This window comes from Lolium perenne, chromosome 4 (genome assembly GCF_019359855.2).
Source record: "Lolium perenne isolate Kyuss_39 chromosome 4, Kyuss_2.0, whole genome shotgun sequence".
Lineage (NCBI taxonomy): Eukaryota > Viridiplantae > Streptophyta > Magnoliopsida > Poales > Poaceae > Lolium > Lolium perenne.
Genome location: NC_067247.2, coordinates 256,673,072 through 256,699,537, shown reverse-complemented (window position 1 = coordinate 256,699,537; position 26,466 = coordinate 256,673,072). Strand labels below are relative to the sequence as shown.

The following is a 26,466-nucleotide window of genomic DNA, read 5'->3' as shown; positions in this document are numbered from 1 at the left end:
CAAGGGTATTTTATTCTACTTAATAACTTAGAGATACCGAAGACAAATGGACAATTAAACCTACAAAGAAGTGCATACAAATTTAGTCAAATAGTGGATACTATTATTAGGATTATGGCACGAATGAAGCACAAACAGTCAGCGTAGGACACAATTGATAAGAGCATCTCCAGCAGGTGGGGCTCTCGAGGCCGAAATCCGGCGCTATTAGCGCCGGATGAATGTAATTTTTAGTCTGGGGAGATCCATTTTTCCAGCGGCGAGTCCATGATGGATGAAAAGTTTTAACAAATAACGACAAATTCAGATAAAATAAGGCGAAATTCGTTCAAACATAAGCGATATTTAAAGATATTTAACATATATAGGCGAGTTCGTACATATATAGGCCAAATTCGTACATATATTTGAATTCGGCGACAGGGAAACAAAAACTAAACTTGAAAAATGGCGTGCCGAAACGGTGCCGGCGCCGACGGCGGCACCCCTAGGACGGGGGAGTTGCCAGCCTCAATGTGCGGGAGCACACTAGCGAGCGTGCGGCCCGGCGCACCCCACCAGCGGCGGTGGCCGGCGGCGTTGTTACACGCTGGAGGAGGGGGAGGACCGTCGTATGCCGCGAGTTCCCGTTCGTGCCGGAGACGGAAGAACTCGTTCCATGCATCGTAGTTGTCGGGAGGTACCGCTCCTCCGCGCGCTGCTCCTCGATGAGGGTGACCCGCACAACGTCGATAGCAGCGTCGAGCTCGTCGCCTTCCACCGGAAGCGGCGGGATCGGGACGCCCCCCGCGCTCAGGCGCCATCCTCCGGGCACGCGGAAGTCCGGCGGCGGCCGGGTAGCCCGCCATGTGCAGGAGTCCCGCCTCCCACTGGTGTAGGGAACACTGGCCGAAGCCGTTGTTCACCGCGCCTTCGCCTTGGCCCGCCATTGCTCGCTGGAGGCGGATTGGGGAGAGAAGATAGGCCTGGGGAGAGGAGGGAAACGGCGGTGCTAAATGCGGCCAGACGCGGTAGGTTCCGCGATAAATAGAGGGAGCCGCACGTGAATCCGAGGCGACAACATTAACTCGCCGCGTGGAAGCTACGCGTCCGGCGAAGACTGACAGGCGGCAGGCTTTTGAAGCACGTGGAAGACGATTGGCCTTTGTCGCCGATAAGTCAGCGCCACCATCCGCGCGGCAAGTTTTCTTGACGTTTCCCGCGCTTTCGTTTCGTCCGGACTCCCCGAGCGCTCCCCGTGGGGGGGGGGGGGGGGTGACCTGAGCTCGCCGAACAGATGAAAGCCCAAATCCGAATGAAAACGAGATTCCAGGGGTTCGACTGAGCTCTTTTCGTTCATCCGGATGAAAAAAGGGATCATGGGGCATCCGGGAAGACGGCTAAAGATGCTCTAAGTTTTTACAAAGATTTACTTTCAAAGACTAGCCAGCAGACAAGACAAGACGCCACGCCAGATTGAGGCCACGGGCTATGAGGAGCCTTCATCTTGCTCTAAGGGTCAATGGCGTGCGAGACGACGAGGGCTTTGGCTGCCTCAAATTATGATTACATGAAAAACTGATATCATAAATTATGACAAAGAAGCAGCAGCAGTATGAAAAGCTGAGCTTTGACCTGCATTATGAGTTTATGACTAAATGAAAACCTGATGTCACAAATTATACTTTATACCTCGCGTGCGCGCTCTCACCGCCATATTATGTGTGAACAGATGTGGGCCGGCCGTTTGTCTTGTTTGTAGTGAGACGTGACTCAGAGGCGGTTTGGACGTCTTACTTCGTCGTACCTACTGCAGCTACAAGAGCACTTGATGTCGCTGGCACGGCGCCTCGGCGATTGATCTCGAGTTTCCACGCCGTGTTGGCACCGCAGCGCAGCGCAGCGTCGTGCGCCATAGCCTGATAGCCATGGCCTCCTCCTCCTCCTCCTCCTCCTCTTCCTCGTCCCACCGAGAAGAACGGCCGCCGGCGCCGGAGGAGGTAACGAGGGACTGGGCGGAGCTGCCGCGGGACGCGCTGCTCACCGTGCTCCTCAGGCTGGGCCGCTTGGACATCCTCATGGGGGCGGCTCAGGTGTGCGGGCCCTGGGCGCGGGCAGCGCAGGAGGAGCCCCAGCTATGGCGCCGCGTCGACCTACGCCTCCATGGCCGCCGCCCCATCTCCCCCGGCTGCATCAACAGCATGGCGCGGGAGTCCGTCAGGCGCGGGGCAGTGCCAGGCCTTCTGGGCCGAGGGCGACCTCGACGACAACGTCATCTCCCTCCTCAGCGATACATCGTAAGGATTCTAACTAATTCCCTTCTCTTGTTTTGTCGATCCGCGATCCAAAGAAAGAAAAGGAGTTGCAAGACAGGACCTACCTACGATCAGATTACTTAACTTACAGCATCTCCAGCCGCTGGACCTCCCAGACCGAAATCCGGCGCTATTCAATGCTGCATGGATGTATTTTTTTAACTTGGGGACATCTATTTTTCCCAGCGGCGAGTCCAAGGTGGATGAAAACTTTGACAAAATACGGTGAATTCAGACAAAACTAGGCGAAACTCATTCAAATATAAGCGAAATTTAAAAATATTTACTTATATAGACGAGTTCGTACATATATTTGAATTCGGCCAAATGGAAACATGAATTAAAACTAATAGCGGCCTTCTACATGCCGAAATGGCGGTAGAAGGCCGTGTAGTCGGCGCCGCCGTCGTTGTCGTCGCTTGAGTTGCCGGCGTCCTCGGATGACGGCGCCTCGTACCAGCGGCTAGAACTCTGGCCAGGGTCGCAGGCGCGTGGTGGCGTCAGCCGGTAGAGGTCGTCGTCGCTGCTCTCCTTGAACTTGATCAGCGGCACGGGCCTGGGCGCGGCATTCGTTGCCGCGGCCGGTGCGGCGGCGCGGACGGTGCGTTGCCGCGCGGCAGCCAGGTCCAGCAGCCGACGCTGCTGCTCCGCCTCCTGCCGCTCCCAGTCCCGCCTGGACCAGTCGATCGCGGGGTCGATGGGGAGCGCGTTGTCGATGGGGTCAAGGTCGTTGAGCGACCTATCGATCGCCTCCGCCACCGCGGCGTCCTCGGCGGGCTTGGCCTCCTCCTCGGCGAGCTGGTTCACGGCGGCGGCCTCCTTCTTCGACGGCTTCCTCTTCCGCCCGCGGATGATGAGGGTGCCGCTGCTGTGCCATTTGGTCGGCGATGGCGACGCCGGCTCCTTCTTGATGAAGCACGGTGTCGACGGCGGAGGAGCCGATCCGCCGGACCTGGACATCGCCATCCTCCTCGGCGTCAAGGAACTACCGTGCCGGCGCGACACGGTAGCAGCCACCGGCGGCGGCATCCCCATAACGGGGGAGTGCCCACCCTCGACGTGTGCGAGCACATTCTCGAGGGTGCATCCAGGCGCGCTCCACCACCGGCGGAGGCCGGCGGCGTTGTTCCTAGCAGGAGGAGGAGGGGGGCCGTCGTACGCTGCGAGCTCGCGTTCGTACCTTTGCCGGAAGAACTGCGTCCACGCCTCGTAGTTGTCTGGCCAGAAGCTCTCCTCCGCGCGCTGCTCGTCACTGAGAGTGACGAGCACCGCGTCGATCTCCACCTCCAGTGCGGCGCGACCCATCGGCGGCGGGATCGGGACGCCTCCCGCGTTGAGTTGCCATCCTCCCGGTGCGCGGAAGTCCGGCGGCGCGGGGTAGCCCGCCACGTGCAGGAGCCGCCCCTCCCATTGGTGGAGAGAGCGGCGGCCGAAGCCGTTGTTGGCCGCTCCGTCGTTCGCCATGGATAATCGCCGCTTGCTCTCGCTAGATGAGGTTGGGGAAGATTGGTGGTGAACAGAGAAACGACATGGTGAATGCGGCCAGACGCGGTAGTTCGGCGATAAATAGAGGGCGACACGCGTGAAACCGAGGCGACGACATTAACTCGCCGCGTGGAAGCTACGTGTCCGACGGAGACTGACCGGCTGCAGACTTTTACAGCGGGCGGAAGACGATGCGATGAGGACGACGATCGGACTTTCTCGCCGACAAGTAGGGGCCACCAGCCGCGCGGGAAGTTTTCTCGGTGTTTTCCGCGCTTTCGTTTCGTCCGGAGTCTCCGAGCGCTCCCGGGGGGGCCGGGGATGACCTGGGCTTTCCGGATGGACGAAAACCTAATCCAGACGAAAATGAGGAACGGGGGACGCGACTAGATCATTTTCGTCCATCCGGATAAAAAAAAACGTCCTAGAGATCTCATCGGGAAGAAGGCTGGAAATGCTCTAACTAGTAGCAACCCGCACTCTCTGAGCCACTGTGAAGTGAAGCAGAGCGCCAGGCGCGCCGGGGAAGGCGCTTACCACTGCTTCATGCAAGCTTAAACATAAGGTTGCTATTACTTCATGACCTACTAAGTACTAGGAATTCTCTCCCTCAAAAAAAGAAAAGTACTAGGAATTCTCTTAAAAGAGAGAATCTTGTGACCCTCCTCCTACAGAGGCTTTTTACGGTAGGGATCGGAAAATATTAACCGTTCACTTTAATCAATACTAGTTGATTTTAAGATTAGTATCTTTTCACCAAGGAGCAGATTTAGCAGGCATAAAGATCCACCTAATAAAGGAAACTTTCCATTCTTAACATTGCTTATAATAACTTATTATTTTATTCTCTTATGTATAAACAATCCGTGTAAGTCGTCAAAGAATTAGGATCTCTTGACATTCATAGAGAAAAAACTTATATACTTTGAAGGCACACAACAACGCCCCTAATGGGTTGTCATGGGGGTCTACAGCGGCACACAACAACACCTGACTCCAACGTCCGCCAACGACAAAGGGCGCGGTGCGCCGCAGACTAGTAGAGTGCCCCCGAAGAGAATGAGCGCGGCGTTGACCTGCTCAAAGCTCATCACGTTGGTGCATGAAATGGCTAGGGTAAGGAGGTAGATGCTCTTTGTCGCCCTTGACATGGGCGATGACAACGTCGAGGGTGCGGCCGGACCCCCATCAACATTCGCCGCCCTCATCGTTCTTGTTCTTCGGGGCACCTGGCACCATCGTGGCAGGAGCCCGTTGATGGCGGAAGACGGACTATTAGTTCTCTACGTTGTTGGCATCCCCGAGATGGCGCAACGCTCCATGTCTGTTAGCGCCCCCTCTCAGTGGTCGTGGAGCTCATACACCTCATCGACCGTCAAATTGTGGGTCGGAGCCACTCTCTGCCGTAGCACCGCTGTGTTCGTGACATTTCCATTACCATTCTGAGACATCATTGGTGTCGCTACGCTACTGCTTAATTTGAGTGGTTTAGTGGCAGCAATTGTGCGATGTGGGTTGTGGGAATGTGAGTGAGGAGGGGAGGGGGGTGCTGGAGCCTATTTAAACGTTGGATGCACGCGAGGAGTTGGTGACGCATATTAATGTCACCACATGGGTAAGGCGACGAAACGCCTTGCCTGTGGCTGCCTGAGGAACCGCCACCGCATTAGTCGAAGTTAACCGACGTTTGTCCGACGTTAAATTAGGTTGACCAGCTGTTGTGCCAATGACATGGATGGATCGTCTTTTGGTGAACGATGTGGCGTCGACATCAGCCTATGTTCAGCACTCCGGCATGGCCTGATTAGATCCGTGGCTGGTATGCTCTTAGTCTTAGGAGCAAAAATATTACGTAAAGAGATAAATTTGGTACCCACTATTTTTTTTGAAATTTCGGTAGTTTTGGAACATTTTGGATTTCGGTATTTAAAATTTGAAGAAAATGTATCAATAATTTACGTGAAATCTTGTGGACAAACAAAAAAGGGGTCATGGGATCAATCGAGTCATATGCGTATGCTTGGTAAGTAGCAACAGAATATCAAGTTATGATGTGGTATGATTCAATTTATTTTAATCTCGTAACAAATCAATCCAAATCTGCGTTATGATTTTCTTGCCTTGTGAATTGCATAAAATATCCTTCATATATTACTCCTCCAAGGGACCAGTAAGTTGTACCGTAAAAGATTCCTTCCTATAACTCTACCTTGCACAACTGCAATGTCGAGGAATCCCTCCAGCATCTTTTCTAGTCCTATCTTCTTTTCCCAAAGATATTGAGATCATAGTTTAAGATAGTCGGTTATCTTATTTAGCTACGATTTTTTTTGGAGGCTATAAAAGGCTATAGCCGGGTTATAGCGGGCTATTCCATTTAGCTTTTTTTTTCTTCAAAAATTTGGAATATTTCAGTCATATTTTACCAAAAGAAGAGGAAAACAATGGCTCAAACTCGATTCGTGATACAACTTATTCAACTATTTAAGGCAAATAAGTATTTAATTATTCAACTCACAAGTTTTATCTAATTATATTAAATTCAAATTCAGAAAACAAGAAATAAAAAATAAAAGAGAAGAGAAATTAAAAATGCATGAGGTTTAGTGGCTAAATTAGAGGCTAAATATAGCCAGCTATTATCTGTTTTTTTCTCATTTAGCCTATAAATGACATAGCCGCAGCGACAGGTCGATCTCCCAATAGGCTATAGCTTGATATTTAAAACTTTGGTTGAGATTATATTAGCCCTACAAGATCATACAAATCTATTGGTTTATGAAGCTTTTAGTGATATCAAAGCCAAGTTGAAGATGCCCCTTTTTCCGCCTCATGGAACAAGCATTTGGGTCAGAAGGAACAAATTACTCTTTGATAATGAAGCCCCCCACTTCTGATAAATGGCACCAATATTGCATACGTGATGTACTTGAATTTGTCTCAGTGGGTCACTGGTCTAGAAAAAAGTATACTTTCCAATTTTTCGATTGGTTGGAAACTATTTTAGCACATTCTGTTTTTAGTCTTTGTATATGTAAGTACCCAATACACATTACATAATTAAGGAATCTCCCTACCTTTTTTCCATAAAAAAAGATGTTTGGTTATGTCATATTTGACATCGATGCACACCGAGAGTGGAGATTGCCCCGTGCATGGGAGGTCCTGTTATAATCGAGATGCACAATAAAAGAAGAACGAAAAGTAAAACACTGCAGGGGACACGAGATTTTAACGTGGAAAACCCTTGCAACACACAAGGGAAAAAACCACGGGCGCCAGCCAGCAAAACTTCACTATTTCGGTGGTGTTTACAAACGCCGTGGGTGTACAATGATGCGATAAAACCCTAGCGGCGGCTTACAGGGAATATATATAGACGGTGGCAACGATCCGTACCGCGGGGGGCTGCCGCCCCCCGCACCCCCCGCTTCGGCCCAAGCCTCCGGCGACGGGCCTCGCTCCGCTCGTCAGAAGTTAGCCTCCCTTTAGTATATGAATTTGGATCACAATATAACAAACTCCACCTTGAGACAAATTTCTTGTAGCATGCACTTCAACAATCACCTGAATCAACAAAGAAAACACTTGCTGGCGCCAATAGCCAATTGGGCTAAACAGTTATACCAACCAAGCTTGAGCAAAGCTCAAACTTGGACACAGGAACAGGCTTAGTCATCATATCAGCAGGATTATCATGAGTACTTATCTTGCATACCTTCACTTTACCTTTTGCAACCACATCTCTGATTGCGTGGTACTTAATATCAATGTGCTTTGTCCTCTCATGGAACATCTGAACTTTAGTAAGATAAACAGCACTTTGACTGTCACTGAATAACTTAATGCAAGAATTATCTCCACAAAGTTCAGCATATAAACCTTTCAGCCAAACAACCTCTTTACCTGCCTCAGCAATAGCCATATACTCAGCCTCAGTAGTAGATTGTGCAACAGCATCCTGCAAAGTAGCCTTCCAGCTAACAGCACATCCACCAATAGTAAACACATAACCTGTGAGGGACCTTCTCTTATCCAAATCGCCAGCATAATCTGAATCCACATATCCGGCGAGCCCCTCACCAATCCTGCCAAACCTCAAGCAAGCTTTTGATGTGCCGCGAAGGTACCTGAAAATCCACTGAACAACTTTCCAATGTTCTTTACCAGGATTAGCCATGTATCGACTGACCAAACTCATAGCATATGACAGATCAGGACGTGAACAAACCATGGCATACATCAAGGAACCAACAGCACTAGAATAGGGAACTCGAGACATGTACTCAATATCATCTTCAGAGCTAGGACATTGCAAAGCTGACAACTTGAAATGAGAAGCAATAGGAGTAGTAACTGACTTTGCATCATGCATATTAAAACGATGAAGAACTTTCTCAATGTACTTTTCCTGACTAAGAAACAACAAACTAGACTTTCTATCCCTTCTAATTTCCATGCCTAGTATTTTCTTAGCAGGACCAAGATCCTTCATCTCAAACTCACTACTTAATTGATTCTTTAAAATAGTAATCTCTTTCATGCTCTTGGCAGCAATCAACATATCATCAACATATAGCAGCAAATAAATAGGTGATCCATTAACAAACTTGATATACACACAACTATCATACTGAGATCTCTCAAAACCATGTGTAAGCATAAATGAATCAAACCTTTTATACCACTGTCGTGACGACTGTTTCAGACCATAAAGGGACCTCTTTAAATTGCAAACAAGATCCTCCTTACCAGGCACAACATAACCTTCAGGTTGGTCCATGTATATCTCCTCCTCCAACTCACCATGCAGAAAAGCAGTCTTTACAACTAGCTGCTCAAGCTCAAGATCATGCATAGCAACAATACCAAAGAAAGCACGAATAGAACTATGCTTCACAACCGGGGAGAATACATCATTATAATCAACACCTGGAATTTGACTGAAACCTTTTGCTACTAACCTTGCCTTAAACCGTGGAGGCTCATTAGGAGACAAACCTTCCTTTCTTTTAAATATCCACTTGCAGCGGACAACCTTCTTTTGTTTAGGCAAGTGCACAACATCCCATGTGCCATTCTTCTCAAGCGATTGCATCTCTTCTTGCATCGCACCTACCCACTTCTCTTTATCAACCGAAGCAATGGCTTCAGTATATGTAGCTGGTTCAATATCATGCTCCACATGTTCAGCACAACTCAAAGCATAATCAACAATATCACATTCTTGAATTAATCGGGTAGGAGGTGTAATATTTCTCTTAGGGCGGTCAGCAGCAATAGACCGTCCTTGTCGCTGAACAAAAGGTGGTGAAGGTGGAACATCATTATCATCATTGTTGGTTTCAGGAACCACATTTTCATTCTCCTTTGCGTGCTCCACCTGCACGCCAATTCTGTGCTGCTCATCATCAGAAACATCAGGAGAATCAATAGCATCAGAAAAATCAGTAGACGGACTATCATTAAACATAACCGCCTCATTAAAAACGACATTCCTGCTCAACACAATTTTCTTAGTTTCAGGATTCCATAATCTATATGCCTTAACTCCTGAACCATAACCAAGGAAGATGCACTTAACAGCCCTTGGCTCCAACTTTCTATTATCAACATGAGCGTAAGCAGTGCAACCAAAAACTCTCAAATCTGAATAATCAGCAGGCGAACCAGACCATACCTCAATTGGAGTTTTCTTATCAAGTGGAATAGAAGGTGACCTGTTGATGAGATAACATGCGGTGGAGGCTGCTTCAGCCCAAAAACCTCTATGCATCTTTGCATTAGACAACATGCAGCGAGCCCTCGAAATAATGGTCCTGTTCATGCGTTCAGCCACGCCATTCTGTTGAGGGGTGTACGGAATGGTATGATGTCTTACCATCCCATCATTGCTGCAAAACTCATCAAATTCATTTGAACAAAATTCCATACCATTGTCAGTACGGAGTATCTTAACCTTCTTTTCTGTTTGGGTTTCTACCATAACTTTCCACTTCTTAAAAGCATTAAAAACATCAGATTTATGTTTCAGGAAATATGGCCACACTTTTCTTGAGTAATCATCAATAATAGTAAGCATGTAATTAGCACCACCATTAGAAGTTCTACGGGACGGACCCCAAACATCAGCGTGTACATAATCTAAAATGCCTTTGGTGGTATGAACGGAAGCATTAAATTTTACTCTTTTATGCTTACCAAAGATGCAGTGCTCACAGAACTCAAGATTACCTAAATCGCAGCCATCAATTAGCTCTCTCTTTGCCAATTCTGCCATGCCAAGCTCACTCATATGTCCAAGACGCTTATGCCAAGGGTTAGTCTTACTAGTTTCATCAGAACTAACAGCAGCAGCAATACCAGGCAAAGTGCAACCTCTAAGGACATATAATTTCGCAGAATTCATATCACCAATCATAATAATGAGAGAACCTGATGATACCTTCAAAAGTTTGTTCCCACCTTTGTACTTGTACCCGTCACAACCAAGGGTACTCAAAGAGATCAAATTCCTTGCCATGGAGGGTATGTTTTTCACTCCTGTCAACGTGCGTGTCATTCCATCATGGGTCTTGATCTGAACAGAACCAATGCCAACAATGCTGCACTGGTTGTCATTCCCCACACGCACAAAATCTCCACTCTGCACAGACTCATAAGAACTGAACCAATCTTTGTTACAGCAAATATGAAACGAACATGCAGTGTCAAGAATCCATTCATCATCACGTGAAACACATGCAGCCAAGACAGCTAAGCAATCTCCATCAGAACTATCACTACCAGCAACAACAGCAGCCTCACCCCTACCGGTGACAACGGCAGCCTTACCATTACCATCATTATTTTTCGGTTGGTAAGTTCCGTTCCTTTTCTCCTTGTTCTGCAGCTTCCAACAATCATCAATATTGTGGTTAGATTTCTTACAATACCTGCAGAACTTGTCACGTCCTTTGGACTTTGAGCGACCTCTGTCGCCCTTGCTCTTATCTCTGTTGTTGTGGTAGTAGTTATCTCGCTGCTCAGGCCTGCCACGGACCTCTAATGCCTCCGCCTTGGAGGTCGAACTTTCAGCCTGCACCATAGATTTCATTTTCTCCTTTTGTTGGAGAGCATCATAAACTTCCGCGAGAGTTAGTTTGTCGCGGCTCAATAATATGGTGTCACGAAAATTACTGAAAGAATTAGGCAGCGAGCATAAAAGAAGAAGACCTAAATCCTCATCCTCATACTTAACTTCTATAGACTGCAAATCAGAAACAATCTCTTTCCAGGAAGATAGGTGATTCATTACCGAACCTCCCTCTTGCAACTTATGCGAGAACAGCTTCATCTTCACGTGCAATCTGCCCGTGAGATCCTTGGACAAACAGATCTCCTCTAGTTTGACCCATAACTCGGCGGTGGTTTTCTCCTGCAGCACTTCCTGCAGAATATTATTGGACAGATGGAGTTGAATCAACGATAAAGCCTTACGGTCTTTTCGCTTCTCCGCATCGGTCCAGGTATCCTTCGCTTTCTCGCCGAAAGCATCGATCGCTTCATCCAGATCTGAAGATTGGGCGAGAATCTCCCTCATCTTCACTTGCCACAAAGCAAATCTTGTGGTGTAGTCCAGCTGCGGTAGATCGAACTTCAGTGACGACATCTCGTAAACCCTAGATCCAAAGAACACGGGCTCTGATACCACTTGTTATAATCGAGATGCACAAAAAAAAGAAAGAAAATTAAAACACTGCAGGGGACACGAGATTTTAACGTGGAAAACCCTTGCAACACACAAGGGAAAAAAACCACGGGCGCCAGCCAGCAAAACTTCACTATTTCGGTGGTGTTTACAAACGCCGTGGGTGTACAATGATGCGATAAAACCCTATCGACGGCTTACAGGGAATATATATAGACGGTGGCAACGATCCGTACCGCGGGGGGCTGCCGCCCCCCGCACCCCCCGCTTCGGCCCAAGCCTCCAGCGACGGGCCTCGCTCCGCTCGTCAGAAGTTAGCCTCCTTTTAGTATATGAATTTGGATCACAATATAACAAGTCCTGTGCATGTGGTTACTGTCGGATTCACATTGTTTCTTGCTTTACGATTGATGCTATACCAAATATCATTAAGTTTCATCAGGTTTTAGAAATCGTAGACTTATTGAAACGCAACGAAACATAGTGGTTTCGTGCATGGGAAGTTCCGTGCACGGGACTAAGTCATTTCTCGATGCACACCACCAAGTTAAAATGTGCAGGCAAAATTAAAATGACAATTTCGAATGTACGCGGCTACTTGGTTACACACTTTAAGCGGAGAGATATTAAGTTAGGTTAGAATTCTAATACTGGCACTCAGGACTAAGAGAGTCTTTGTGAACCAAGCCTGGACAGGAAATTCGGACCATCCGTGCTGCAATTAGAAAAGAAGATTTATTTACATTCTGTGATAAGCAATTTTTCTTATGTGTAATACTTTATGCCCTCAAGATTATAATCAACTTATTGCTCAGCAACAATTCAGACTCAAGCGGGTACGTGCTTGTTTTGCAGGGCGCTTTCACTGAAGAGCCTCCGTCTCATCTCTTGCAATAGCATCTGCGACACGTCTCTAGCGTTAACGATAACAAAATTCACTCTCCTAGAGGAGCTAGAGGTCTCAAACTACCTCATGGACTTCTCCAAGACGTGCGCGGCCGCCGGCAAGGCCTGCCCGCTGCTGAAACGTCTCCGGCTGAGCAGCGGGCGATTCGAAGACTGCCGAGTTTCCGGGGATGTGGAGGCGGCTGCGATTGCCACAACGATGCCTGAGCTGCGCTCGCTGCAGCTCTTCGCGAAACGCATCAGCAACGGTGGCCTAGCAGCAATCCTCGATGGCTGCCCACTCCTAGAGTCGCTCGACATCCGCCACTGCTTCAACATCGTGATGAACGACGAGCTGCACGCGAGGTGCTCCCGGGTCCACACGCTCAGGCGTCCCCACGACAGCGGCGGACCTAGGATTTTCGGAAAAATAAATTTAGCTCATGTTTAAGGAAAATCAGTTTAATAGATCAATAGTCACTACAGAATTTCAAACGAAATATAGTATACAATGCAATAAATAACATGTAAAGCAAATATTGATGTCACAAGCCTATGCGCAGTGCCGGTATCGGGTCAAGGGCATACTCCCTCCGTCCCGGTTCACAGGGCCTAATCTGAAAAAACATTTGTCCCATAATACCTTTCCACTAAGGCTTGCATGCATTTAATTAGAAGTAGTAACCCCCTCTAGTTACTCACTACCTTCTCTTTCTTCTTTTTAAACAACCATTGCATGCATGCGGGGGTGAAAACCGAACTAGTTTTTATGTGGGGCTAGGGTGCATGCGTATCCCTATTAATTATGAAGTACAGCTGATTGGAGTGAGATAAGAGCTAAGAAGAGTTTTAGTGTCCAATCAAATGCGTTCTTGGTCGCGGTGCAAATTCATGTGAGCCCTGTGAACCGGAACGGAGGGAGTACTATGAATCACGGTTCTTCAATTATTACGAGGAACTAAAAGTTGGTACACGCATTCCATGAGGAACGGCACCGCAAGGATAATCTACGAGAGCTGGTGTCGTATTTAGGACCTATATATGTCGGCATAGAAGAGCCCACTGTGCTTAGAAGCTGAATGTGGGAGTTGTGTTTTTAAAATTCATCTTACACCTATTTTGAATTTTAAAAAATTGAAACGAAAAACCCGTACGAACATTTTCACGTGCTACACGCTGACAAAGTTGTTTCATAAAAAAATGACTTGTCATGTGATGTGTATAAAAAAGATAAAATTTAGTGCTAGAAATAATGCTTTTTACAAGATAAATTTTCTTTTTTTTTACATAGATCATTTATAAAAAATATTGGTTTTTCGTGAAACCTGACGAACAGACATATATTATGAAGTTGTACATGTAGAATTTTTTTTAAAAAAAATTCGGCTCTTTGAAATATAATTTTTTGGTAGAGGAAGCATACGCACCCGGGAGCTGAATTGAATTTCTGAATGTAAAATATAAAGACAAGAACATTTCTGAGCAGAATAAGAAATAAGGTTCTTAATCTTAATAGGTTTGGATGCTATTAACCGCTATAGTAAGACTCTACCATCTCGGCGGAACAAAAAGTACAACCTCTATTTTAAAATAAGTGTCGTCATTTTGTCGGGATATAGATGTATCTAGATGTATTTTAATAGAAGAAAAAAAGTTTCCTCGAAACCCATCCTCTTCTCCTTCGAATACATCCATATCTAAAGAAAAGTGCAACACTTACTTTAAAATGCAAAGAGTGAGAAATAAGTACCCATTTCAATCAGAAAAGGCTTGATCGATACTCCACGACCTGATCAATTCCCTACACCTAACAGCTAGGTTGTAAGTGGGTACGCTCCTCAGCCAAAAGCATCGGTAAGATTCGAATTCACCATGCAACACTACTAGGAAAAGGCCTACCGATGTGGACACATATTTTGCTTATCCCCGGCGCACCAGCTTACGCCGGCGGGAACATGCCAGTGGTCCTAACAAGTCTACCGATGTTTATGTTATCCTTCCTAGAAATTCCAGTGGGAGTAAGGAAAAGGCTAGATTTCTATAGATCTAATTTCTTTTGGCAATCTGAAGAAAATAAAAAGAAATATCGTTTATCTAGATGGAATATTTTGTATAGACCGAAGGATCAAGGGGGACTAGGGATTGAGGTACTTGAGGTTAAAAACAAATGCTTACTCGGTAAATGGCTGTTTAAATTGCTCTCGGAAGAGGGTATGTGGCAGCAGCTGTTGTATAATAAGTATCTCAAGAATAAAACACTTTCACAAGTTGAAGCGAAACCTAATGATTCACAATTTTGGAAAGGACTTATGCATGTAAAGAAAGATTTTTTTGACAGGGTTTTTTTTAAAGTGGGAAATGGGATGACTACTAGGTTCTGGGAGGACGTTTGGATGGGGGATGCCCCGTTATGTCAACAATACCCAGCTTTATATAACATTGTTCAACATAAAAATACCCTTGTCTCAACGGTTCTAGCACATACGCCTTTAAATATTTCTTTCAGAAGAGGTTTAAACGATAACAAATGGTTACAATGGCTGGATTTATGTCAACGGTTAATGACAATTACTTTAACTACTGAACCTGATGTGTTTTTTTGGAAGCTCACAGATTCTGGTATATTTTCAGTTAAGTCTATGTATCTTGATATGATGAATGGACATACTATTTTCCTTCGTAAATATTTGTGGAAATTAAAGATACCGCTGAAAATTAAAATATTTATGTGGTTTCTTAGTAACAAAGTGCTTCTTACTAAGGATAATCTAGCTAAAAGGAAGTGGAATGGGTGTCAAAAATGTTGTTTTTGTGATTCCACTGAAACTGTTAATCATTTGTTTCTTCATTGTCCCTTTGCAAAAATTATTTGGCGTATGGTGTATCTCACTTACAATATCCCTCCACCAGCTAATGTTACTAATATGTTTGGTAAATGGCTTAATGGTGTACGTAAGGAGGATAAACACAAAATCCGTGTGGGTGTTTCCGCTTTATGCTGGTCCATTTGGAGGACTAGGAATGACATTATCTTTAATAAACAAAATGGAACTAATTTTTTGCAGGTTATCCGACGCACTGCTCATTGGATTCAACAATGGGTTTTCCTTCTCCCTTTGGAACACCGGGAGGGTATGGTTACTGGATGCAACCGGATGCTAGTGGTTGCTCAGGACTTCTTTTTCCGGGCTACTGGATGGCGATACACTAATAGATTAGCAAATGGATAGGCTGTCTTTGTGTTGCATTTTCCTTTGGTTGATTCATGTGTCGACCTTAGCTTTCCCATGAGTGTAATCTTGAATTTTTTTGTAAACTTTTACCGTACTTCTGGTTTAATAAAGATAGCCGTGTGCATCTATTGATGCAGAGGCTGGGGCGATGCTCCCATATCGAAAAAAAACTAGCCTGGTGCGTTAGCGGTAACACGATTTATTTCCGTCGCACTAGCCTAGTGCGCCGGCAGTAAGTTTTCTCGAAATCGGAAAAAAGGCCGATCTAAATCTAGATCTAGCTCTGGCTTGTCCTTGAAAACAGTGGTCGTGGGCTGCCGTGTTGTCATTGTCGCACCGGTGTAGGTGGTGCAGGAGGAGGAGGCCTCCGGAGGAGGATGAGGAGGCCACCGGAGGAGGAGGAGGTCGGTTGAGGAGGCCAGAGGTGGTGGAGGAGGAGGAGGTCGGTTGAGGAGGCCAGAGGTGGTGGAGGAGGAGGAGGCCATTGGAGGAGCAGGAGGCCATCGGGAAGGAGTATAAGGTCATCCATACAACAGTAGGAGGAGGTCGTCGGTGAGAAGAAAAGGAGGAGGAGGAGGAGGAGGAGTGATGGCTGTGAAATACACCATTTTTCCTCATGTTTAAACCCTTTGCTAAGTCAAGAAATTGACTAAACTTCTCTCTAAGTATGCCACTAATGACTAATTATTACAAAGATGTGCAATCATTTCTCTCTTTGTATGGTGTGCATGAAATCAAGTCTTAATGGCAAATGGACCTGCAATTACTGAAAAAAATCTCATCACAAGTGCAGCAAAATCAATGAGAGGGTCAAAGTCGGTTCCAGGAAGTTTAGCGGACATCGGTACGGGCAAGCCCCGCCCGTACCGTCCGCTCGTACTGGGCGTCGAAAGATTCCCGAGGTCAAACCCTATAAGTTTTGTAAAGGGAACTGGTTGAGAGCCATTCGTCGCCACACAGAGCCGCCATCCACTAGATCCATCTACACCACACCGAAGGAGATCCACCACCATTTTTCATCAATTTTCCTCTCCAATCACCTCCATAGCCATCATCATTGTAATAGAGATCTCCTTGAGAATTGGCGACCATTGTAAAAATATATTGTGATTTCAATCCAAGTATTTTCAACAACGATTTATATCTTCGATCTTCATATCATGTGTGAGTAGTCCTCACGGGTTGCGGGCTGGGGTGAATCAACGCAGCGTTTATATGCATCTACTCTCATGAGTTTGTCTAGAAGTTGAATATGAGCTTTGCAATCTTGTATCTTTGCCTCGATTCAAGGACCTACAAGTACCCATTTCTCTCGGATAGATCAAAGGAAGAGGTGGGATGAGGGGAGAACGGCGTGCTATCACGAAACCTTAGTGACAAAAAAGGGAAAATGACGGTGCACGTTAAGTGATTCGCTTGGGATCAACAACTGAATCATGTATATTAATGTTTTGGTTTGTATGTATGTACTTAATTACTGGTGTTACTCGCGGTTGTGGGGACAATGGTTGGATCAAAAGACTCTTGTCACCTCAGGTTTTAGGGCAGTAGTATTTACGGATGTGCTGCTCACAAATCTCTTATCACTATTTTATTTACTACACATGTGTACTTCATTTCTATATGTATGCATAGCCGTAGGATAATCCTTGACCCTGGCCTATTTTAATCCATTGAACATAACACCAAACAATGTAAACTGGAAAGTTCCGGTAAACGTAAGATAAAATCAACTAGCAAGTATTGTAGATGTTTCCTTTACACCATTTTAGCAGTGCTTTCCAAGGTTTGATTAAACCTAGGTATTCTAGAGAAAAAAAACTTACAATACTGCAATCCATAATCTAGATCAAAGACATCAACCCTTTTTCGGGTGCCGTTGCTGAGGAAGCAATTTCGCTCTTACGGTAAGGTTACTAGAGACCTTGTTAGTTAGTTTTGTTTTTGTTGTTTTAATTATTGTTATTATTTTACTTTTGTTATCTATTTGAAAACCCAAAAAAATAGATACTTGTTCTTTTGTTTGTCTTAATCAAAAATACCAAAAATATAGGGACCATGGCACAAAAGAAGCTTGGGGAATATGTTGTTCCTAATGATGACTTTATTCGTGCACCTATTACTGAGCCCATTGTCACAGTAGAGAACTTTGTAATTAAGCCTAAACTTTTAAGTTTAGTTTAATAGAATCAATTTAGAGGCTCGGTATGCATTTGAATACATTTACTGAGATATGCGATATGATGCGTATTAAAGATGTCAACCCCAATACGGTAAAACTTCGCTTGTTTCCTTTTTCATTAAGTGGAAAAGCAAAAGACTGGTTGCTAGCTTTGCCTAAAGGTACTATTAATTCATAGGAGGAATGTACTAATATTTTCATGACTAAGTTTTTCCCTCCAGCAAAGACTATGCAGGTACGATCTAATATTACAGGTTTTAGACAAGAAGATCATGGGCCAATAGCGCTTGCATAGGAAAGGATGAAGGAAGCCGTCATGAGCTGTCCAAGCCATGGAATGGAGGACTGGTTAATTATCCACTTATTTTATAATGCCCTTAACCCAATTTCAAAGTCTATGCTTGATACTGTATCCAGAGGTACATTCATGAGGAAGCAAGTTGATGTCGCTATAAGACTTCTAGAGATGACATGAAAATCAACCATGCCCCATGGCATGTAGATAGATCCTCCTCAAGAAAGGTGAACTGATTCAACGAATGCAATAATGAAGAGCTTACTTCGAAGGTAGATAAGCTTTTAAATATTTTAAATGGTACTAGAAATACCCAAGTTAATTCCATCACCAAATATAATGTTGAGGAAGTAGATTTCGTAGCTCGAAATACTTATAACCCTATATGGAAGAGTTAAAACTTTGGCTCGAATTTTCAAAAACAATATACTAATCCTGCAGGAGTTCAAAATAAGACTAGAATAATGGTAGTGGAGCAAGCAATAGTAATGTTTCTATTGAAAGCACTTTCAACAATTTTATGCATGCTCAAACTGAACAAAACCATACCCTTACAAAACTCACAGTGTATCATAACACTAACATTTAAAGAGCGTTCATGAGATCCTTTGGAAAAGTGGAGAAGAAATAGGTGTCTATACCTTTTGATTTGATATACTAACATATGGGTATTCTTCAGTTTTATATACTGTTGTTTTCCTTAGTATTTTTCGAGGTAATGTTGGTGTGTAAAGGCATGTGCAAACATGCAAAAGAAATATCAATTTTTGCGTGTTCCACCACCGGTATGGTGGGACGCGCCTGTACCACTTCGCGACCAGAAGATGGAAATATGAAAATTCGTTTCGAAGAGTACCGAGAGAATGGCGATCATCCGTACGGGGGCACCCACCCGTACCGGTTGCCTGTACCAGCTTCGAAAAAGTTGCAAATTTTCGGAATTTTCACAGAAAGAATAGAGATCGCCCGTACGGGGGACTACGACCATACCACGCGCCCGTACCGAGTGCAGCGCCATAGATATGCCCCAATCCTATAGCAGAGTTGCTTAGTATGGGTGGGCTGTGCCCGTACCGTCCACCCGTACCGACTGCCAATTCACGTTATACTAGATTTAGATGTGCGCCTTGGCGCACGATCCCGTAAAAATCATCCTGATGCAGACTTTGTATAAATAAAGACGATAAAAATCATAAAAGTTGATTAAGATTACCGACGATGTCCTCAATGTCAATGAGGATGAAATTGCACATGTAATAACTATATTTATAAGGCAACTCAATGAAAGGCACACAACATTCCATCTAAAGGCGCACGATCCCGTGAAATTCACGTCGATGAGGCGGATCCGGTTGTCAAGGAACTTGACTCTGACCTGGGTCGCCTGACCCCTGGATCCAGTGCGCCCATCACCTTGACCATGACTGCAAGCTTGACCTGGGTATCCATACTGCACAAACACAAGGCACTGGATTTGGCAAAGAATAACACCAGCTAATGTATATTCCATAGCACATAACATAGCACATAATTCAACCGAATGTAAATGCACAAATGCCTAAACACTAAAAGAAGAAGTCAACATATTTCTGTTGTGTCCATTGGTCTAATATCAAGAAATGATATTCCCTGTTATAGCGCCTAACTTACATCATAAAAATTAAATAAAGAACTGCGGGGTAAAGAGAAACGGCCTTGCGCAAGGATCCTCCCCTACATGCAAAAGTGTACTAACCAGATCATCTTAGATGGTGACCTTGTATTCAATTCCTAAGACTTAACAGTACTGGTACTTGGATATAGCTCCTTCGTTGAGAAACAGAACTCTACATTACCTCAGAGTACTTGTCCTTGGGTTCAATTCTTACCAATTGCTGCTGGTTAGAAAACCATATGTAAATGAAATTGGTACATTTTTATATTACTGCTATCCTAAAGCCCCGGAATCTAAAAGCGAGTAGAGATTGGCAAGAACCAGAAGGAGATGTATATATAAGGGATATATGGGATTGTATATCACTGAAGAGGAAGGTAATAGATGGGAAATCAATGATCGGAAAGCCGAACCTGAAACAATAGTTGTGCACCTGTGCCACCCTTGAAACCATTAAATTTATCTAATGCATTTTTCCTAGTATGAAACAAATAGACAGCTGGTAAAAATGATGGCTCCTGGCTTGTTTCTGAAGCAGAGGTATGCAAGCAACATGACGAAGAAAAGGAAAGATGAAAGTAGTGGTGATAGCGGTATGGAGGTCTGGCCCAGAAAACTTTCCTCACATACATGAGATCAAATTTGCAAAAGCACAAACTCAAAATTACATAAAAGATCAGAAAAGAGAGAATATGCTATAAGCAAATTCATGTGTTTCTTCAGGTTCCTAATGAACATGCTAAAGCACAAACTCGAAATTACATAACAGATCGGAAAATAGAGAATGTGCTATGAGCAAATTCATGTGTTTCTTCTGGTTCCTAATTAACATGCTACGATAATGACAAAAATGAAAGGAGCATAACAGTTCTCAGTTTTTTAATAATACAAATTGATTATGTGTGATAGGTGACCCTAGTCTACAAGTTGTGTCACAAATTAGGGGAACTAAAACAATAAGACATTAGGACCAACAACTTTGATCCAGAGGCCATGGGTCCAACCTCTTTTTGGGGAAAAAAAAGTACCAACAGCTTTGTGTTTCTATAAAAGTAACACACAAACATGCTGGTGAGGGTAAGTGAATGTGAATCATTCGTCAAGAGCTATAATTTTATACTTTTAATCTGTATGTTTCTTAAAGTAGGATGTTCTAAATTGCATGTGAACTTGAAGGCTCACCAGATACATGTATTTCGGAATTTTCCCATAGATCTGCCTCTTTCTGTTCTCTTCTCCTCCCCAAGTGAAATTAAATCATATATCTCAGCGGCTGCCAAAAAAAGCATATATCTCAGTGTAGAGTTAAAACATAAACAATCTTGAACCATTAAATATCTTATGAAACACTACTCCACAACACCATAAAACACCGTAAGAAAAAAGTGGGCTTGAGTTGCTTCTAAAAACAGAGTATGCAGTAAACAGGAAGGATGAAAGTAACAACTGAAGTAGAGGTGAGTTTATTATTTCTATCAGGATGATTACGTACCTGCTCAACACTTTCTGTCCAACTCAGGTCATATTCTTTATTGAACTTCAACTTAACTACCAAAACCATAAATAGAAAGATTTTCTTATCAAAACCAAGGTTTCAGTGAAAATGTTAAGCGAAGAATTGAAACATGCTCCCGCAAAGAAGCTAGTCCTTTTTGTTCTGAATACATTTACATGATACCACTTGATAGTAAACACATTCTAAAAAGGAATTACAAATGATGATCCATTAGTCGGAAATTTTAATTATAACCTTATCAGCTTCAACAAAAGTCTCACGGATCTAAATTCAATAGATAAAAAATAACTTTCCATAACTTAGCAAACCTGCAGAACATACCGTGAAGTTATAAGCAGAAGACTTTGGTATACAGCAATCAATTCCAGTAAAAAAATTGGTAGAAACAATCAAGCGCCGTTCAAATATGGACTGGCAAATTCATTTATTAACCAATCTTCCCTTACTAAGAATTTCTGCAAGCTGCAAAAACAAACACCATTTTGTCATTTCCAAAGGAAATAAAGAAATTGACAATGATACAAAGAGCAAAGCTATCTTGAGATTCACTTCACATTTTTTGCCAATGGAAGTACTCAGACCCTTCCATTATCGGTAAAACTACTGCAGCTAACATTTCACAAAATTAAACATTAAGAGGAATGATTCTTGGTGTTGGACCACATGTTTCGAAAGCCATGAAGTCATGAAACCAGAGAAAGGACTCCAGTAAAATTAGATTTTGCATTATTCTGCTTATAATACATGAATTATCTTAGTGTAGAGGAAGAAGATGTGTCACATAATTTAAAAGGCATAATTCTAATTTGAGTTAACTAACATAGGCTCTGGTAAACAATACAAAACACATGCCGGACACTAAAATTGTAGTCATCCAGTTTTACTCTTCCAGGAAAATTCTGACTGAATAGGTACCACATTATCAGCGAGGAAACTAACACCGACAGTATTGATATGAGGTTATTTCAATTAGAATCGGGAGGCTTACAAACCACAAAAAATTAAAGTAACAAAAATCACTACACAACATTAAAAAAAACCATTGCAAGCATCAGTACACAGTATGTACCACTAATTGAGCATGTAACATCTGCTCAATACAAAATAGGTGAGTCAAACGCATGTAATAGCATGTACACAAGCAGATCAAAGGAAGATAGCTACCATCAGATCGAGATAGATGGCGTGCGCCAGAAATAAACAATCGAGAATCTTCATGCAAGGAAGCATCTGTCATACAGAGAACCATCCAACCCACATAGAATATAACAACCATAGTGCAAGGCCAGGCAACAAATCTGAATCTAGAAAACCCACCTCAAGGTTTCAGCTAGCAACCGATGGATGGAATAGCATCTGCAAGAAGATCATGGCTCAGGCACACATCAAACAGAGGCCAAAGATGCGGTCTTTATTGACTACAAGATCTACCCGAGAGATAAATACAAAAGGAAAGAAGGGAAGTCAGAGATAAACAAATCGACCAGCTTAAACAATGAGCAATCAAGAAACAGAGGCTCCCCGTCATGGATGGAGCCTAACAGCAGGAGTCTTCCTTCTCATGCATGTATCTGAGCCAAACAAACTACAGCACGATCAGAAGTTACTTTACATCACCCCCTACTTCAGTTGATTGTGGTGGGGAAAAGAAGGGTAGATGACTTGTAACCTTGGGTGAAGATTAAAAAAATGAGATCACCACTGCCTTCTTCTCCAATTCCAAGTCAGCTCTTCTTCACCAAACCAGCGATGCCTCGTCCGCCTTGTAGCCACACTGTTGATGCTCTGCAGCCATCTGTCCGAGGCCTTGCAGAATCGTTGAGCATGAGAGTTTCTTTGCCTATGTTTCCAAATACAAAGTACATCTGCTTATTTCGGTACATATGCGTTTATTTCAATCAACTATTTAAATCTAATCAAATAAACCAAGGTACAGAGCAAAACATCACTATTTTTGATTAAAATAAAACTAAATATGAGTCAACTTACATCTGAATAATGCGGACAAACTAAAAATAAAATCAGAGATGATTTTCAATTGGAACTTACATATAAATGATGTGGATAAACTGGTGTATGTTGATCCCTTTGCCTCCGTACAGTAGGAGCAACACTGTAAATGACAACCAACGCTCCCTGGATCATGCACTAATTACAAAATTCTTCATTGGGCATACCCGAGTCATCGACTATGGACATATCAGCAATAAAAAGCAGGCCAAGGCACCGTTAGTCAAAGCCAATGGGTAAATAGCAGTCAATGGCACAAAATGAACCATGAAGCTTAATGACAAATATAAAAAAATGAAGTGAGCAAACCATCTAAATACGGGCAGATTCTTACCGACTATCCAAATAAATAAGCAATGAAGCATGAAGGTGATCCAGCTAAGTGGCAGTGTGCAACCAAAATATTGTAAAAAGCGTAAGATCTTCGCCTTATGCTTTTTACTATGCTAGTGGGGTCTATAAGATTTAGGGGCACACCTTGGCGTGCGTTGAGGAACTAAGAAAGATTTTTTAGATGAATTAAGAAAGCATTACCACAAAATAAAACAATGAAAGCAACCCTTCCCCGATTAAGATGGTGACTCCTCACATGAATGGTAAACGAATCAGAGTAGCAGTCGCAACGGCAACTACTCAATGTTTCTTTGGACTCCAAATATACTCCATCCAGTATATGTCATTCAAAGAAAATTAAGGAAAACAGATATATAAGACTGATATGTAATACCCACACCTACATGATTTACTTAATCAGGAATCTAAAAGTTATTTCTAAACATAGTGAACCATATTCATAATCAAACAGAGGTGGTTACTGACAACCATGTTGAAATTGCCAGTTTTAGGGACCAAATCCTTGAGTCGAATGGTTATATTAAGCTCATATCACAAGCTTCTATCTCCATGTACCCAAAGCTGACAACATTTTAAGCATTCATACCGTGGTCAAATGGAAGGATCCCATGGAAAATATGATTAGTGTATAATATCGATGATTTAATAACTGTACACACACGGGAGCTGACAATATATATGTGGAAGTAAAGGCTGCTTTTGTACACTTAAATTTTACCTTATAATACTTTTATATATCCAGTTCTAACTTGTGGCAAAGCTAAATAAAACTGTGAAAACAATATACCCTCTGGTGTAGTTTGCTGGTGGCTTGTGCTCGCCGTCTATCGCAGTTTGGTGACACCTCATGCTCCTCCTAGAGTGCCGAGGAGGAGGCAGCAGTGGCAGCCCACAAACCTCCTATTGAGGGTCTAGAAGGAGCCACACAAGAAGTTTTTCACAATTAAAAACCCTCAACCACAATGCAGTATCTAGTTGTTGATCATGTAACTTGCTCAGTAGCACAAGTAACTCCTCGCTTAGTGGGTCAAAATGATGTAACGTGTCTGATCACGTCGGCCGTTTTGTGTCTCTGGAGCTGCTTGAACTAAGAATGATTGATCATGAGAAAAATACACTGGAGACGTGGCAAATAAAAGCGATCAAAAGTAGGGATCAATGCAAAGTATCTATCAAACCAAGAATTATTGGAATGCTTGATAAGAATATCAACATCCCATGCATGGCTCTTGCTTATCTACATGTACCTAATAAAAAAAGGAGAAATTGAATAAATAACATAAATATTGCATTAGTATGATAGGGCATCCTGCCATGATTCTTTTTTAAGCATAGAGATAATTTACACTGAAACAACTATTTCTTATCCAACATCGACAAAATCTGGACAATAAATTCTGCAATTTTGTCCCAACACAGGACAGGTCACTTAATCTTTTCATGAGGACCAGTATTCTACACGAAAATATAAGTTATTACATTAGAAAAATATCCTCCACACTTTTCATGGTTATCCCATAATTTAATTCGAATGTTCAAAAAGGCCTAAAGTTGCACAGAAGATCACTGCATGCAGCAAAAAAATCTGTTCTGGACATTACACTGAACTGACTGTTGCAAGCAAACCGTCCAACCGAATCGCACAGCTAGATACTCTATTGAAAGCCTGGAACATATTTTACAACTTATATTTAGATAATAATTTGAAATTGTGGACAAAATAACCTAGGATTCGAATCAAAGATTAGTGTCTTAAGGCATCAGTTAGAGTACTTTCTCTAGTTCAACCTACTGACCAGGTTCAGAACAGCACAAGCTAGGATTATATTAGTTTCAGGTAGAGAGGGAGCTAGCAAACTACAAATGCGTTCAGTGCTCAAAGCCGCAAAATTGATTCTTGTAAACTAACTACTGGTCTAATCTTCGCTTCGTCTTGCAGCTGATCTGTCAGGGCTGATGTACTGTCATGAAGTTTCAGCTAGTGTGAGACCAATAATCAACCATTTACCATGCTAATAAAATATTACACGCTAAGCTTCCAATAATATATTTTAAAACAAAGGCGGTGCTAATGAATTAAAAAGTAGACATATGCAAATGCGGCAAAGTTTAAAACTCTTATGACCTAAAGTAGTGATTCTGGTTCTTTATTGCATATCATCATTATATCAATATTAGATAGAATCAATCTTCGTAAACTAATTCTAGAAATAAAAAAGATAAATAATGACCATATCTATTTTTTTGCAACAAACTGACATGATTATTCAACATTGGGCAACTACACTACTAAAGTCAATCTACAGCTCAATGGATAAAAATGGCTCAGGACATGTAAATAAGAGGTGCAATAGTAGTCTAATTAAAAATAACAAAACATGCAATAAGTCATGATAAAGTGCTAGAAGTATAAAAAATCACATCAATTAATCGAGGGTACTGGATGGGTATGCCTACGAACATAAAAAAATTCTTATAGCGCCACAGAAGACAATGGCAGGCAAATCAAAAGCAAAAGAAGGGGAAAAGGAATGGAGAATCAAAATAATTGCACCCAAAGTGATCAAACAGATATTACTTAGTGTATTATGATTAATTAGTATTACTCCGTTCCGAAATATAAACCTTTTTAGAAAGCTAGTTTAGCTTTCTAAAAAGGCTTTTTTTTTGGAACGAGGTAGTATCTCTCTGCGATATATGATGAATTATTATGTTATGAAAAGGTGCAGAATTAGTGTGTGCTATATAAGCATCTACGCAGAAGGCTATTTCCTTATAGTTATATCCCAACACAGAAAATCAAACTAAGATTTTTAGCTCCAAATGCAACAGTGAGGTAGGGATAACGCGATGTAACACCCAGAAAGA

The 26,466-nt window shown here is 43.1% G+C and overlaps 1 long non-coding RNA gene and 1 pseudogene across 7 annotated transcripts; one reads left to right on the top strand and one right to left on the bottom strand.

Annotated features, from left to right (window-relative positions):
- The first annotated feature begins 1,746 nt into the window (after window positions 1-1,746).
- LOC127332179 (putative F-box/LRR-repeat protein 23) lies at window positions 1,747-12,908 on the top strand (annotated as a pseudogene).
- Window positions 12,909-19,549: 6,641 nt separating this feature from the next.
- LOC127332181 (uncharacterized) lies at window positions 19,550-23,035 on the bottom strand. 7 transcript variants are annotated; one of them, XR_011743546.1, is made up of 4 exons: window positions 22,904-23,035; window positions 22,719-22,805; window positions 22,552-22,590; window positions 19,550-22,464 (listed from the first exon to the last, which is right to left on the bottom strand). It is a non-coding gene; the product is annotated as an uncharacterized lncRNA (long non-coding RNA). The 7 variants fall into 7 exon arrangements; XR_011743547.1 differs by having other exon boundaries at window positions 19,550-21,696; XR_011743544.1 differs by having other exon boundaries at window positions 19,550-20,762; window positions 20,901-22,805.
- Window positions 23,036-26,466: the final 3,431 nt, after the last annotated feature.